This window comes from Pygocentrus nattereri, chromosome 13 (assembly GCF_015220715.1).
Source record: "Pygocentrus nattereri isolate fPygNat1 chromosome 13, fPygNat1.pri, whole genome shotgun sequence".
Taxonomy (NCBI): Eukaryota; Metazoa; Chordata; class Actinopteri; order Characiformes; family Serrasalmidae; genus Pygocentrus; species Pygocentrus nattereri.
The window spans coordinates 17,250,422-17,265,012 of NC_051223.1; the positions used below are offsets into that span (position 1 = coordinate 17,250,422).

The 14,591-nt window shown below is 37.9% G+C and overlaps 1 protein-coding gene across 5 annotated transcripts in view; it reads left to right on the forward strand.

Annotated features, from left to right (window-relative positions):
* The window catches only part of myocd (myocardin), a 142,306-nt gene that overhangs the window by 67,391 nt on the left and 60,324 nt on the right, over positions 1-14,591 (forward strand). The gene's annotated exons all lie outside the window — the stretch shown is intronic.

Sequence of the window (14,591 nt, forward strand, 5' to 3'; positions counted from 1 at the left end):
GGAGCTTTTTAAACACTGCCTGTGCCAGCCCAGAGATCCAGAGCCGAACCAGGGAACTTCAGCAAGAATGTCACACATACACACACGTACACGCATGCACGTACACACGCACGCACACGCCACTCGCCAGCCTCACGGGAGATTATATGGTTTCTTTGTATTTATATTACCTTATGTATTTAGATTACATGGCTTCTCTCTATTTCGCAAGTTAAACACACACAGCATTATTCATGGTTTTGGAGGGGGACCTGTGGTGTACCAGGATGATTGGTGGGCACTCAGAGCCAGCCTGTGATGAAGACTGTGCCACTGGAGGTTAATACAGGACAAAAGCACTATCAGCGTGCTGGAGTGTGACCGCTACAGTCCTTATGGGAAAAATCAAAACACATCATTACTTATGGTGGGCCGCCCGAGACACGCTATACTGATATTATACAGTACATCATTAAAAGTAAGCACTGGCAATGCCAGTGTTTTAACTATGTCCGCAAAAGGGTCTTTCTTTTTCTTTACATTTAGCTACAAAATGAGATATTTAGCAGTTTTAACGTCAATTATTCTACTTCATGTGCCAGGAGGCCTTCAGCTAAACCGAGAAAAGCAACCTACATGAAAGAGGAGCCAAAAAAATGAACCTTTTTATGGAGGTTCTGTGTGTTCTTGGTCCTTTTGGTGCTCTGCTAAGGTCACATAAGGTTTATATCAGTTTCTGAAACAGATACGAAAAAGTCTGAAATATGTACTGAATGTTAACAGCATATCTGCAATGTTAATGCTCTCATAAAGTCTGAAACCTGCATGTAGATAATAGCTAAACATGGACTGATTCAGTATGCTGCTCCACACTCTTCAAAATAAAGGTTTGAAAAAAGCTTTAAAGAGGAATTCCACTGCTTTGTTTTTTTTTTTTTTCTCTTAGATTTTTCTGAATTTCATAATTTCATGATTAAATAGTTAAGATGTAGGCATGTCATCCAGAGTGGTTTGATGTGAATTGCTCCATTCTAGATAAACACAATTGTTCGCAGTGGTACTGATGGGAACAGGATGTCTGATGCTGGTAAAAGTTACCTTACAGGACGTTATTACACGAAATGGTGATGAATATGCTGCCCGATGCCGGAGACTTTGCTTTATGATAGTTTTGAGAGAGAATTTTGGCCAAAATTCTTTTTTAAAGGCATTCATTGCAGAGTTGTAAGGCAAAATAGTCTCCAAAGAAAAGACATGTTTAGGTTAACTGTCATTTTGGGTAGTAAACTAAATGGATATATTTCTGTTGTATACATTATGATCCTATTATCACCATAACTCTAAAGAAATGTGAGTTGGTAAGTTTCTCTACAATATATCATATCAGACCATTCTGACTGACTTTACTCAATCATTACTCAATGAAATCTCTGCAATCTCTCTGCAGCAGAACCTTTTACAGTGTTAAAGGTGCCACAACGCATTTTTGAGCAGGGCCACAGAAGAACCTTTTTGTTTGTCGAAAGGACCACGTTTGATTAAATGATTTGTGCATGTTAAAGTTTAATCAGCCTATGTTGTAAAGTTTAATCACCAGTTTAAATGGTGCTTCCAAGCAGCCTTACATTATGTGGAGGATCTTTACATTCAAACATATTTGTTGCAAAAGCTGTTCTTAAAAGGACCTTAGGGGACTAAAAATGTTCTTCCTTGGCAGTGTTTGGCAGTGTGCAGCTTCAGAACCCCACGCAGAACCCCATTACACTTCATGGCAGAATTAGATGTTTTGGTAAAATTCAAATAATCTTCTTTTGCAGTAAAGCTCTGCTGATCATTCTTACACAGGAGTTGTGGTAGTGGACAGCAATGCAGACAACAATCTCACTTAGATAGCAGTTAATGAAATGGCAAAGAGAAAGATTTAAGATTAATCTTGATCATTTGGAAACAAATGGGCTTATTTGCATTTATAATCACTGTTTAAGGTAGAACGGAAAAATTTGGACAAGAATCTGGAAAATGAGGAGAGAACCTCTGTCTCGTAAAAAGGCAAACATTGAGACATTTTACAAGAAACTGTTCTACTTCTGAGGAAGGGTTTCCTGCTAGAGATGTGAGAAAAGTGGCTATGGTTGAGTTAAAGCTTAAAACTTTCATTCATATTATATTTTTTCTAGGACATTAGCAAATACTGAGACATATTTACAGCCAAGATGGTAAAATGGACTCAAAATGTTGTGGCTTCCAAGGTGGTTGGATTTTTATTGGAAGGACAAAATGACTCTTGATAACATTTAGGTTGCCGACCCCTGTTCAATGGCATTGGTTAAGGAACCATTTCTTTTTCAGCGTGTCTGTGTGAAAGTTCTTTACATTTTTTACGAACTTCTTTGCCCATCTCATTCCTGAAAATGATTCTCTCTGAAAATGAGATTCTTTAGGAATCAAAGTTGTTATCCTATGGCATCACTTCCAGGAACCCTCTTGTTCACCTTTATTTTTAAGATTGCATGTACATTCTTTAAACCTTTCAAATGTTCTTCTCACTCATAAATCTATACATTTCCGAAATGTTTTCTTACAGAACCATTCTTTGGTTCTTCAGCGAAACAAACATGGTTCTTATATGATATTTTGCACTTTTAGTTTAAAGAGTGTTGTGGAGGCTCTTGGAATGTTCATAAGGTTCTTCACACTCACATATCACATTTATGAAAACACTTACTTAAGGAACTCGACACAGGAAGGTTCTTAAAGGAACTGAGTGTTTTGTAGAGGTTCTTTGAACTTTTTAAAGGTTCTTTACACTCACTTATGAAAATGCTTCTTCACAGAAGCCTCTACTGAAGGGTTCTTTAGGGAACCAAACATGATTCTTCTGCGGTATTGTGCAAAGAACTTTCTTTGCCACTGTTATTTTGAGGAGTATACACACGGCTTCTTTAAACGTTTAAAAGGATCCTCACACTAACAACCTCCTTTAAAAGGTTCTGTACGGAACCAAAGTAGTTATTCTGTGGCATCACTCCAAATAAACCTTTTGGAACTCTGTTTTTAAGAGTGAAGGTCTGAAGGACCAGCATGGTGTAAACCTAGACAACAACACACCTCTCCGTGTTATTAAGAGCAGAAGTAAGTGAATGGACACCATTTCAATGAGGACAAACATACCAGGCTTGATGTGCTTGCTGGCATGGCCTCTACAACCTCGTTGAAGAGCGTCCTCAGACTAACTGTGAGCATTACACACACTTCAGCGCTCGCATTATTCCCGCTTACTTATGAGGAGAGCTGGAACGGATCTGCCCCGTACTGAAATGGAAACTGCGAGTGTTAAAGAACAAATTTGTAGCCACGTGTCAGTTATAGCCACACATTCCAGTCCAGCCTGATTGACCGCACTGTTAAAGTGCGCAAAACTGCTTTGCAAACCCAAACCTTTGCAGCAACAAGCGGAAAAGTATTACGTGCCGTGAAAGTACAGTGCTGCAAGACGTGCCTGCAGGAACATTAGCCTCACCCGCTTCATTGCTTACTTGAGTTATGAAGTATCACATAGTTGCTGGAGCACAAGTAGTGAAAAGTGAGATTTTTGTAGTGCCAGCGTACTGCAGAACAATTCCATTCAGTAGATGTTAAGGCCCTATTCAACTCTTAGAGCCAGAGTGTGATGTAGTCCTGCTTCTACAGTTGCTTCAGAATCTGACTAAATGGGCTTCAGGTCCAAAGTCATCTTATAGAAGATCCAATGTATCCATTTTCAGTTTTTTACATATTGTTCCTGTCCAAAAATACATGTATCTTGTATGATTTTCATTTTTCTACATTTGAACACAACGGCTGCCCTTTGAGTTGGGTTAAAATCTGATGGTGAATGAACCAACAGAAACGCCCCAAAAAGACTTGAAGAAGTCTCATTCCATTAATTTACATTAAATGTAAAAAATGATTTAGCCCTCTCTCATGACAACTATTTTGGAGACACTTTTTTTTTTACATTTTTGGACATTTTTCTTTTATTCAGTAGATTTTGAGATCCTATTCAACTCTTAGAGGTCTAGAGTTACTACTGTCATTTTCCTGTTCCATTTAAGTGACATTGATCTGTTTCTCGTAATTCCTGTTACTGTTCTACTGAAAAAAATACTTTTGCATGACTCCTTATGCTGCACTTGCCAACTGTTTGAAATCCCAGGTGATAAAAGCAGGATTTTTGGGGGGATCTTCATACACCTAGGCAATCCCCCAGACCTATACATACCTATACACCAGTTTAAAAGCCTCAGGCTTTAGCCTCAGGCATCGTTTCCAGTTATTAACGTCAGTAATTTATTTGATGTGTCCTGTTTGTATTTAAGCCATCAATTTGATTAAATACTGTCATGGCTTGTTCATTTATGTTCAGTCTGTATTCATCTTAATACAGAAAAGATTTGCTAAATTAATGTGTGAATAAGAACTAACCCAAATATTTATACATATAAATCCTGTATATGGGGAAATGCATATCTGGGAGATATACATATATATATATATATATATATATATATATATATATATATATATATATATATATATATAAAATGCAAATGTGCATACTCACCCTGCGGCGCCAATGGGTGCTTCTTCTTCTAGGGGCCTGAAGGATCCATGGGAATCATGGGAGATTGAGCACAGCAAAACTAACAAAAGACCAACAAATAAAAGTAACAGACTAATAAAAGAAACATTGTTGAATACTGTTTTATATGAATACATGAATGTGCTCACCAGTAGTTTTAAAGAAAACGATAGATTTAGAAACAGTTTGAAACTGGTGTGGTTACCATAGTTATCTAAAAATAGGTAGATTAGGGCCACAGGATAATGCAGTGATAGTGCTGGCTGTTGCACAGTAAACATTAGTGCTCAAACACTGAAGTAATTCAACAGTGCCACTGTCAGCTTACATAGGACAGCAGTACAGCATTACATTTCTGTAATCTACTGGCTGTTCTTATATTCATCTGTAAAGTACATAAAACATTTTGATTCTCGCGGTCATTAAATTGGCAGTGTTGTCATACAGTGATTTCACTTTAGAGGAATGAATAGCATGATTAGCCTACAAAAATAATTAGGCTACAAAATGATTTACAGAATGAATTACATTTACATTCTGCGATGGCAGGTTCGAGTTTCACTTATTTCTTTCAAAGTTACATAAACATGGCAAAACATAATGGAAGGGTTTTCTATACAGAAAATAAGATTGTATGCACACAAAACATTTCATCTTCAAATTCAAATTATGAAAAAAAAACATCTCCTATTCATATCAACAGGTTATCCTTTGAACATTTAGGGACATATGACAGGACTTCTCGGTGAGAAATTACAATATGATTTTAATGGTACAATATAAAATTGTACAAAAGTCAGAGACCCTTTATTTATTCAATTTCCAATGAAATCAGCCATTAAATCTGTTTTTTTTATATTTCAGCACCATAAACTAAACATAATTTTTTTGTCAGTATTTTGTATGTCCATACATTGGCTTTATAGACCACTGAAGGAGTGTCATCATTTAGAAGTCTTCACCATGCACTTATTTCCATATAAGGAATTGTCGGAGAACAATAAATGGAGTTTTTGAAAATTCCCTCTGTCGCATCCTGTGATAATCAAAAATGTTCCAAAGCTGATACGTTTTGCCCCATGAATATTTTTTGTTAAATTACTTCGTTAAATCATCAAAATATGAATATTGCTACATGGAAGCTAATGTTACTGTGCACCGAATTGACGTCATTAGATTGCCAGCCTCTATAAAAAACATTCAACCCAGCACACTCTGCCTGTACAGTGTGTACATCTGTGTACAGAATGAGGGCACATGATATAAGAAAAAAGTTACAAGGCAGTTATCTGTTCTTCATCTGATACTCACTGAAACACGACAGATCTTTCCCTTGACAAGCTTACCTGCACTCAGGCTAATTCAGTACAGACTCATCTTGATACTAATGCTTACCGCTCTTATAAGCTGATTTAAGCTATCAAAATATTCTAATTATTCTTTTAATGCTGGTACACTCTAAAAAGTGATGTGGTAATAAGAACACACTAATTTGTGTTATTCATTTGAACACTTTTTTGAGATGTTGTTTTCTGGTTTAACAAATTCTGTGTTAAAAGTAACCCAAAATATGTAATCCGTAACTGGGTATAGACATTTTTCAACACGTTTTGTGTTAAAAGTAAAATGCGTCATCTCCAACTGTCAGTTGGTCTGTGTGGAGCTGGAGAACGAACTGCTGGCTGTGTAGCGAGTGTGTGGAGCTCGTTACTGTGACGTAGCAACAAACTGCTTGTTAAGGAACCATAATTTGGCGGAAACAATTGCTAACATTAAAACATATTAAATGCTGCGTTCACGGCCCAGTTTGTTTATTTCTTGCTTTATTTATTTAACTGTTGTATAAAAGCAATAAAACACTCGAGGTTGTGAGTCATTGCTATAACATCACGGCTGTGATGATCTACGGCAACCAACTACGGCACACACTCCCTCTCATGTTCTATTGCTTAATTTGAACACATCTGTTTTAAGAGTGTAAGATTTTCTGATAAGGATGGTCATTAGCTTCTTGTATGAAATTTCCCATTACACCTTAAATTGTACAGCATTCCTGTACATGAGGAGTTATAATAATAACTGCTATACATTTAAGGTTTAATGGAAAAACTCAAACAAAGTGCTGGTGAAAAAACTTCTTCAACAGTTGAAAGACATGAAAAGGGATGAGGAGGTTGCTCTGTTTCTGTTTGACAGGTGGGTAACAATAACTTACTTTTGCTGTTTCACAGATCCAATAGGTCAGTATTGTTTTTTCAGTTTTGTAATGTTTATGATATCCAATCAGAACTACTGCACCATTTAAGGTGTAACAGAAGCTGGCAAGAAAGAAGAAAATTTGTAGTTTAATGCTGGTGAAGCTTTTTCATAAGGAGATTTAGGCTATCAAAATAACCAACTTAGAGGTTTTATGTGTATATCTATAAATATGCACTACCATAGGACCTTTCAATAAGGTCACACAATTCATCAGAACACCATAGCCCACCTAACTTTTATTTAGCTTAGTGACATGAAACTTATTTAACTTAACTAAGTTTACATGTAGGGATATTAGTCATCACAACTCTTTAACGACCTCATAACTCAGAAGATCTAGCAATGTTCAAGAGAAAATACACACAAGACAAAATGTATCAAGTTCTGATCATTCTTCTTTACCACATGCTGTTGCTGCAAGGCATATATTTGCTCATTAAAGTTGCTTAAAATGGGCAAGTAGTAGCTTGAAATGTTGACCAATTTATTGGAAATGTCGTAGGGTTTACTTTGTTGTGGTTGTGCTTAGGATGTGATGCAATGAGGCCTTGCATTGGCTTTTTCAAGCTCTTAGTAACCTAAGAAACTGCACCTTGAAAGTGGGATTAAAGAAAAAAGGTTTTAATGCAAGATATATCTTCAGGTGTACGATTCTGATGTTATATAATGTTTTTTACGATTTCTGAGAGTTAGTCTCATGTGGAAGTCACGGTCCCTGTTGTTTCTTTTGTTGTTTTTTTTTCTCATATGAGGAAACTCAGATAAACTGGGTTGAGATGGAGATGGAGAGCGAGGCACTGATTGAGGTTAAGGTTCTTTCTTTTTCCATGTACCAGTGCGTCACAGACACGGCGGTATGATCTCTTTTTAATGAGTTTTGGCTTATGACTGATAGGTTCGTACTGCTAGTCTTTGGCTTCAGTGTTAGGATGCATCTGGTGAGCTGTGAGAAATTCACTGATCCTCCTTTTGGGTAATATCTTAATCTGTCTTGGCATCTGTGGTCAGACAAGTGTCATGTTTTTACTCTGGGGAATGCGAGTTATTTTTCTGTTGAACTTAAGCAGAAGGAGCATTGGGAATTTCTTTCTTTTTCTCCACACAAGTGTTGACCAAGTGCCCAAGAACACGGACTCACTTTACAGAATGGGGCTGCCGATTATTAAATAGTGTTAAATATTTTCAACAACCACAAGTGGCTCAGCTGTGTTATTTAAACGTGTATTTGCTTAAGAATACTCTGTCAATGTGTGACGTCAATCACTGAGAAAAACTGAACTACTTGCAAATGTATGACACTGTCCTTTGGTTTACTTCACTTGGATGCTGTTGTGAGAACTAGAGATGGGCAGATAAATACTGAAATATCAAAACTTCCAATCCTCATGTAAAAATACTGTTGCCTGATGGTAATAAAACCAGAAACCTACATAGGTGAACAAGCAAGTCAACATTAAAAGTGATTTTACTGTGTTATTGTGTTTAAATGCAACTTTTTATTGTGGCAGTTGTACATGCTGAAGTTGTGCTGTCTCTTTTATCTCAACATGATCATCAAACTGCTTTTACAGCAGGAGTTCCAACATTTCCACACACAGATATCAAAGAGCCAAAAGCCAACAGAGTCCTAGTTAAATCAACAGACTTACAGGGAAAACATATAGTATTTGATGATATAGATTATTAAAAATAATCAATTTCAGTCAATTTCCATTGTGTTGGCAGAATATCCACTATAGGGATGCTAAAAGAAGCTATTATATTGCAAAATAACTTCAATGTATTCCTTTGAGAAACCACTCATTCTTCTCTCATTTCTTACTTTGCATTACTAATTAAAGAGGGAACCTCTGCACTTCATGAAAATGTTTGATGTTGTTAAGGAAGAGTAAAAGGAAGCACACAGGAAATGATGTAACCGCTGTGGCTCTTCTGTAAAGCTGGGTCTACATGTGTATTGCAGGGGCTCCTCCAAAACAGCTAACTAGCTGACCCAAGTAGGTTTTGTCCATATGGTTGTAGATTTTAAAGGTACCCATCACGCTACAGAATTTGATTGAGTTCAGGTGTTTTAGCCACACTCATTGCTAACAGGTGTATAAAATCAAGCACACAGATGTGCAACCTCCATAGACAGGCACTGGCAGTAGAACGGGTCAGACTAAAGAGCTCACTGACTTTAAACATGGCATTGTCATAGGATGCCACCTCTGCCACAAGCCAGTTTGTGAAGTTTCAGCCCTGATAGATCTGCCCCTGTTGACTGTAAGTACTAGTATTGTGAAATGAAAGCGCCTAAGAGCAAAAATGGCTCAGTCACAAAGCAGTAGCACAGGCAAACTTTCAGAGCAGGGATGCTGAGTACTGAAGAGGGTAGACCATAAAAATCACCCATCCTCTATTTTATTACTTACTACAGAATTCCAAATTACCTGTGGAAGCGCAAGAGCTGGGCCTCAGGAGTTTCAAGAAATGTGTTTCTATGGCAATCTGATTAATGAATTTGGATTTTTTGGATGGAAGTATAGAGGCTATTCTAGCCAAACAAGAGTACCTAACTCCATGTTTTGGAAATAGAATGTCCAATAAACTCAGGTGTGATGACCTGGTGTCCACATACTTTTGGCCATAAAATGCATGGAAAGGCACAAGGTGCAAAATACAGGGGGTCCTGGGGGTCCGGGAGTACCTGATTGACCTCTTGGACCCCCTCAGTGTCTCAAACTCTATTCTCAGGGACCCCTCAGAGTTTTAAGTTATTATGAAGTTATGCTGTTCGACTGGGAAAATAGACACAAGGATGCAAATTCAGTGAAAGGTCATTGTTTAGCTGCTTCATCCACAAAACAGTGAGTTTCTGTCTTTGAAATTCCTAACTAACTAGAGATGCAACACTAGTCTGCCTCTGGGTGGTGCTGTAGCAAATTAGTTCACTCCGTTGATCTTTTATAGCCTAGCAGCTAGAACTACGCCTGGTATACCTCCAAAAATCATTATGCCGTAGCATGCAACCCTATTTCCGAAAAAGTTGGGACCCTGTGTGTAATGTAAATACAAACAAAATGTAATGATGTGCAAATCATTTAAACCCTATATTTCATTGAAAGTAATACAAAGACAACATATCAAATGTTGAAACTGAGAAATTTGATTTGAGTTTTTAAGAAGTATATTCACATTGAGAATTTGATGCCAATCACTGTCTGTGAAAACAGTTCATTGCTGCATCCACAAATGCAAGTTTAAACACAAAAATGCAAAGAAGAAACCAAAACAGGATCCAGAAATGCTGCCACCTTCTCTGGGCCTGAGCTCATTTAAGATGGACTGAGGGGAAGTGGAAAAGTGTCCTGTGGTCTGAAAAATCAACATTTGAAATTCTTTTTGGAAATCATGGACATTGTGTCCTCCGGGCTAAAGACTACTCAGCTTGTTCATGATGGTATGGGGTGCATTAGTGCACATGGCATGGGGGACCTGCACATCTGTGAAGGCACCATTAATGCTGAATGACATGTAGATGTTTTGGCAACATACTCTCCCAACTTTTTTTGGAAATGAGGTTGTATTTGTAAATCTTAAAACTTACCCAATTTTACAAGAGATAGAGTGGAAAGAGTGAATTATTATTTATTTTTTTAAAATCTTAGTTACTGTATGGAAGACCACTTTACCAAACTAGAAAAGAATGCAAAGTGGGGCTGTGCATCAACCAAAGAACTGCTTTTATGTTTATCACAAAAAATTGAAAGATAATAAATTCAGAGCATAAACTGAGTATAAAATGGAAAAGTATATAGCCAATGCCACTTGATGCACAGTGGTAATATCAAATATACATTAATGTTGTCTACATGTTCTGGTCTTACAGCTTAACTTGCTAAGATTTCTCCTTTTTATATGCACAAAAACTTTTAAAAGTATTGGGATAATGACTTTGCGTTGCTCTGATGTGATAAAATCAGTGGTGGTGCCCATCCCTACAGGGAACTGCGCATGCTCTAACAGTGCAGTTACTGAGCAGGCTAGGCAGAGGCAGCAGGGTCACTAGGCTTGCATGAGCTACATTTTGAAATACGACAGCATTCTCACGGCACCTTCCCCAGTAAAATAACGCTTCCAGCCGAAAAGTATTTGTTAAAAAAATAGGAAAGGCATTTTAAAGCAAAGTCTACATTCTAAAGCCTAGTAATGTAAACTGTTTTGCTCATTACAGTTGCTTAAATTTATACTTGGTTTAGGCAAATAGTAGCTTGTAATGTTGACTAATTCATTTGAAATGTCATGAAGGGTTTGGTTTGGTTTGGTTGTGACTTCGAATGTGATGTAATGAGGCCTTGCTTCAGCTTTTTCAGACCGCTCCTGAAGCATAAACTCTGAAAGTGGGATTAAACAAAGGCTGTAAAGCAAGACTTCATCTGCCTGTGAATCATTCTGATGTTTAAAACATATCCCTGGTGCAGTTTAATTGAGTTAACGAGTTTCTTACGAGGCTAGTTAGCGTACGTATGGCTGTTTTCAGTCTCAAATAAATATGCTGTTGAACACACCCATGAACAAACCGTTCCTCCTTTTCTGTATTTATTTGGATGTTTAATCTCCCAACTTTCCCCATCAGTTTACATAACTAACCTCGCATAAGTCACGGCGTTGGTCTGTATGCATCACCTGTCACGTGTAGCTTTTAGGAGCTTTCTAGACTAAACCACATTGGTCATAAAAAGGTAAATGCCACAAAAAGCATCCTGTGATGTTCTGCACGTTCTACAATTAATAACCCTAATAATGCCATTTGAACATTTTTAGGCTAATTTTAGCTCTGGAAAGGTTGGTGTTTGTGGGTTCTTTGGTAGGTTAATGATTGTATGTTAGATGACATGGGCAAGTGAGGTTGACTTTGGACACTGGTGATAAATATATGACAACTTGGCCAAGACAGTTTGTAATACCAGTGTTATTACTAGTACTTGCTAAATCTTTCAGAAAATAACAAGTAGATCAGTGCAGTACATGTGCAGATAGGATTGAATCATCATGTCAAAATGTTGTATGGAAGTTCAATTGGGACAAACTTAACTAGTGGACAGTGCACGGGCCATGTATTGTGCAGTGGAATGGAAGAGTAAAGGAATGCAGCAGGTTGCCTTTTTTCCAGGTTGTTCTTCAGACCTTAACATTCTATTTACTAGGCATGAAAAAAAGCTCCTGACCTTTGAATCTGGAGCCTGCAGTCTTTTACAACATTGTCTTGTCTGTCACTTGACAGTTGACTGCTGTAGTTCTCTCAGCTTAGCCCCAGCTTAGCAAACACTTGTGTTATATTTTCCATTAGAAAAACCTGGGGTCACCGGTATGTCTGCCTGTGCTAGCCAAAACCAGATGGGGTTTTCCTATAAACAAGTGTACAGAGAATATTTATACAGTCTATGGCACCTGACGCCATAACACTCATGACATTCTGTTTAGTAGCCAATGTTGCCATAAGTCACTTTAGAGAATTAAGTAAATATTTTCAATATAGCCATGCTATTGTTTATTATAGAATGGCAAAAGCTGTAAATCTTGCCAAATCCTCAGGTAAAAAAAAAATGTCATTTAATAACAGCTTGTCCTGTGATGTGCTGTTTTTCGTGACGGCACCTTTTTGTTATTGGTGGGTCTATTTACTGTGAGGTAGATGCTAAAACACCATCGCTTCTAAAGCAAGGCGTTTGGAACACATCACACGAACCATTAAAGCCCTGCTTTCAAATTTCACCTCTGCTGCTCATAAAACCTTTGATTAGTGCATTTGCACCTCATTTGTTAAAACCGTCACCCCGCAAAATTTCAGGTTTACATTCCATTTGATTATTGCTCGTCATGCAGCTCGCTCCTTTGTTTCACGAGACGTTGTTGACTGGATTTATTAACCACTTCAGGAATTTTCTATCTGGATATTTTGAACTGTGATTTGTTATCACTGCATAAGTAATAACTTTACATTAAGTGTCCTTCGTGTTTAGTTGTCACAAGATACTTTTTCTTATTAACTATAGGCAGTTAAAAATGCTGTAAAATAATCCTTCGGCCTGAATGGCAGTGCAGGATGGTTATATAATAAATGGGAAAAAGTATCCAAGTGTTAATTCCTTCTCAGACTCATCCTGGAAGTCCTGGAATAACCCCAACATAAATAAGGAAAGCAATGAAAACCTCCCATAAATTTGGCCAAGGCTCAACTCAACTGGTGGTCAGCAAGGAGGAGGGCAAAAAAAGAAATAAAAAGTGAGAGAAGCGGAAGATGATTAAAAATGACAAAAGGAAAGAAAACACGCAGCATAAAGCTGCCTTGAAATTAATTTATCAATGAAAGCCTCCTGCTGATGACGGCAGTTTGGGGTAGCTTTGATGTAAACCTAATGACTTCTTACAATTCCGTCCTGGAGGAGACCACCCTGGAAAGTGGAGGTCCGATTAAATCAGCCGCCCTTTATAACGCTGACTCTGAGAATACAAATGAGCCAAACCCACTGGTCCAACTGGCCATTAAACAGCAGACCCTGCCCTTCCCAACAGCACGCAGAATTTACAATGATGACATTACGGATACCTTAATGAGTGTAACTGATAGTAACAAATTCCACTGCACATCTTAACTCGTCACAGGTAAGTCAAATCATGAACATGAGGACATATCACATGGTCAGAGATGCTATCGCTGTCTTTGAAGCTGCGTCTCTTGCTGTTTTACTGCAGTGCTCTGGGTGGCATTGTCGCTATTCAATGACATGGCACACATCTGGCACGCTTATCCGACAGTACTGTGCTCCTAACTGTCACTAGTATATAAATTGCCAGGATTCCATCTGAGGAAAGGTTTTTAAGTCTTGCCCATCAGTTAAGAGCTCATTAAAAGCCTTCTTCTGGAACAGAAGGAGGAGGTACGTCATCCTGTTGAACCTTTTTTTTTCCAGAATTCTCCCTTATCTAGGTGTTGTGTTTCTGGGTTAGTATGCTGTCTTTTCTCTTTTCTGTTACTTGGTGATCTGTAGGTAAACCATACCTGGATGCCAGAGAGTAACTTTAATGCGGAGAATAGTTGACACTGCAGTGTCTGGAGTGCATTTCTCTTTAATAATACGGCACATTATTCACTATGAATTGATTTGACAAGCACTGGCTTTGAAAATGAAAAGTATTCTGAGCCTGAAAGAAGAAAGAAATTTAATTTATACTTGTAAAACATATGAAAAGCCATATTAGCACTTTTCTTATTGCGTGATCTTATTTGAAATGCACAAAGTGAATTATTGCATTCAAAAGACTCTAGTACATTAGCGAGGCTTTTTGGCCTCCCAGATGTGCAAGAAATTGGCAGCAAGGCTTCGATAACACAAGTATTTTTATAAGCCATGACATTTCAAGGGAATTGATGTCCTTCAAGTCATCTAAGTGGCTTTGAAAACACAGCTTATTAAAGAAAACAGAGAGGTGTGTTTGTAGTGCCCTATGCGGTTTGTTGCTGTAGATGATGTACTATACATACAGAGGCCTTGGCTTGTGGAAGTGTGAGAGAAGGCCTCGTTTTTCACCGGGACATATTGAGGGGGCTCTCAAAGCTACTGAATCGCAAGCTCGTTTGTGCAGCACTATCCTGAAAAAAGAAAGACCCTAGGAAGGCCTGCACTCTGTAAATTCTGTAAATTAATAAGTTGGCTGGCGTGCTGGCTGGGAGATACATTTGTGGACT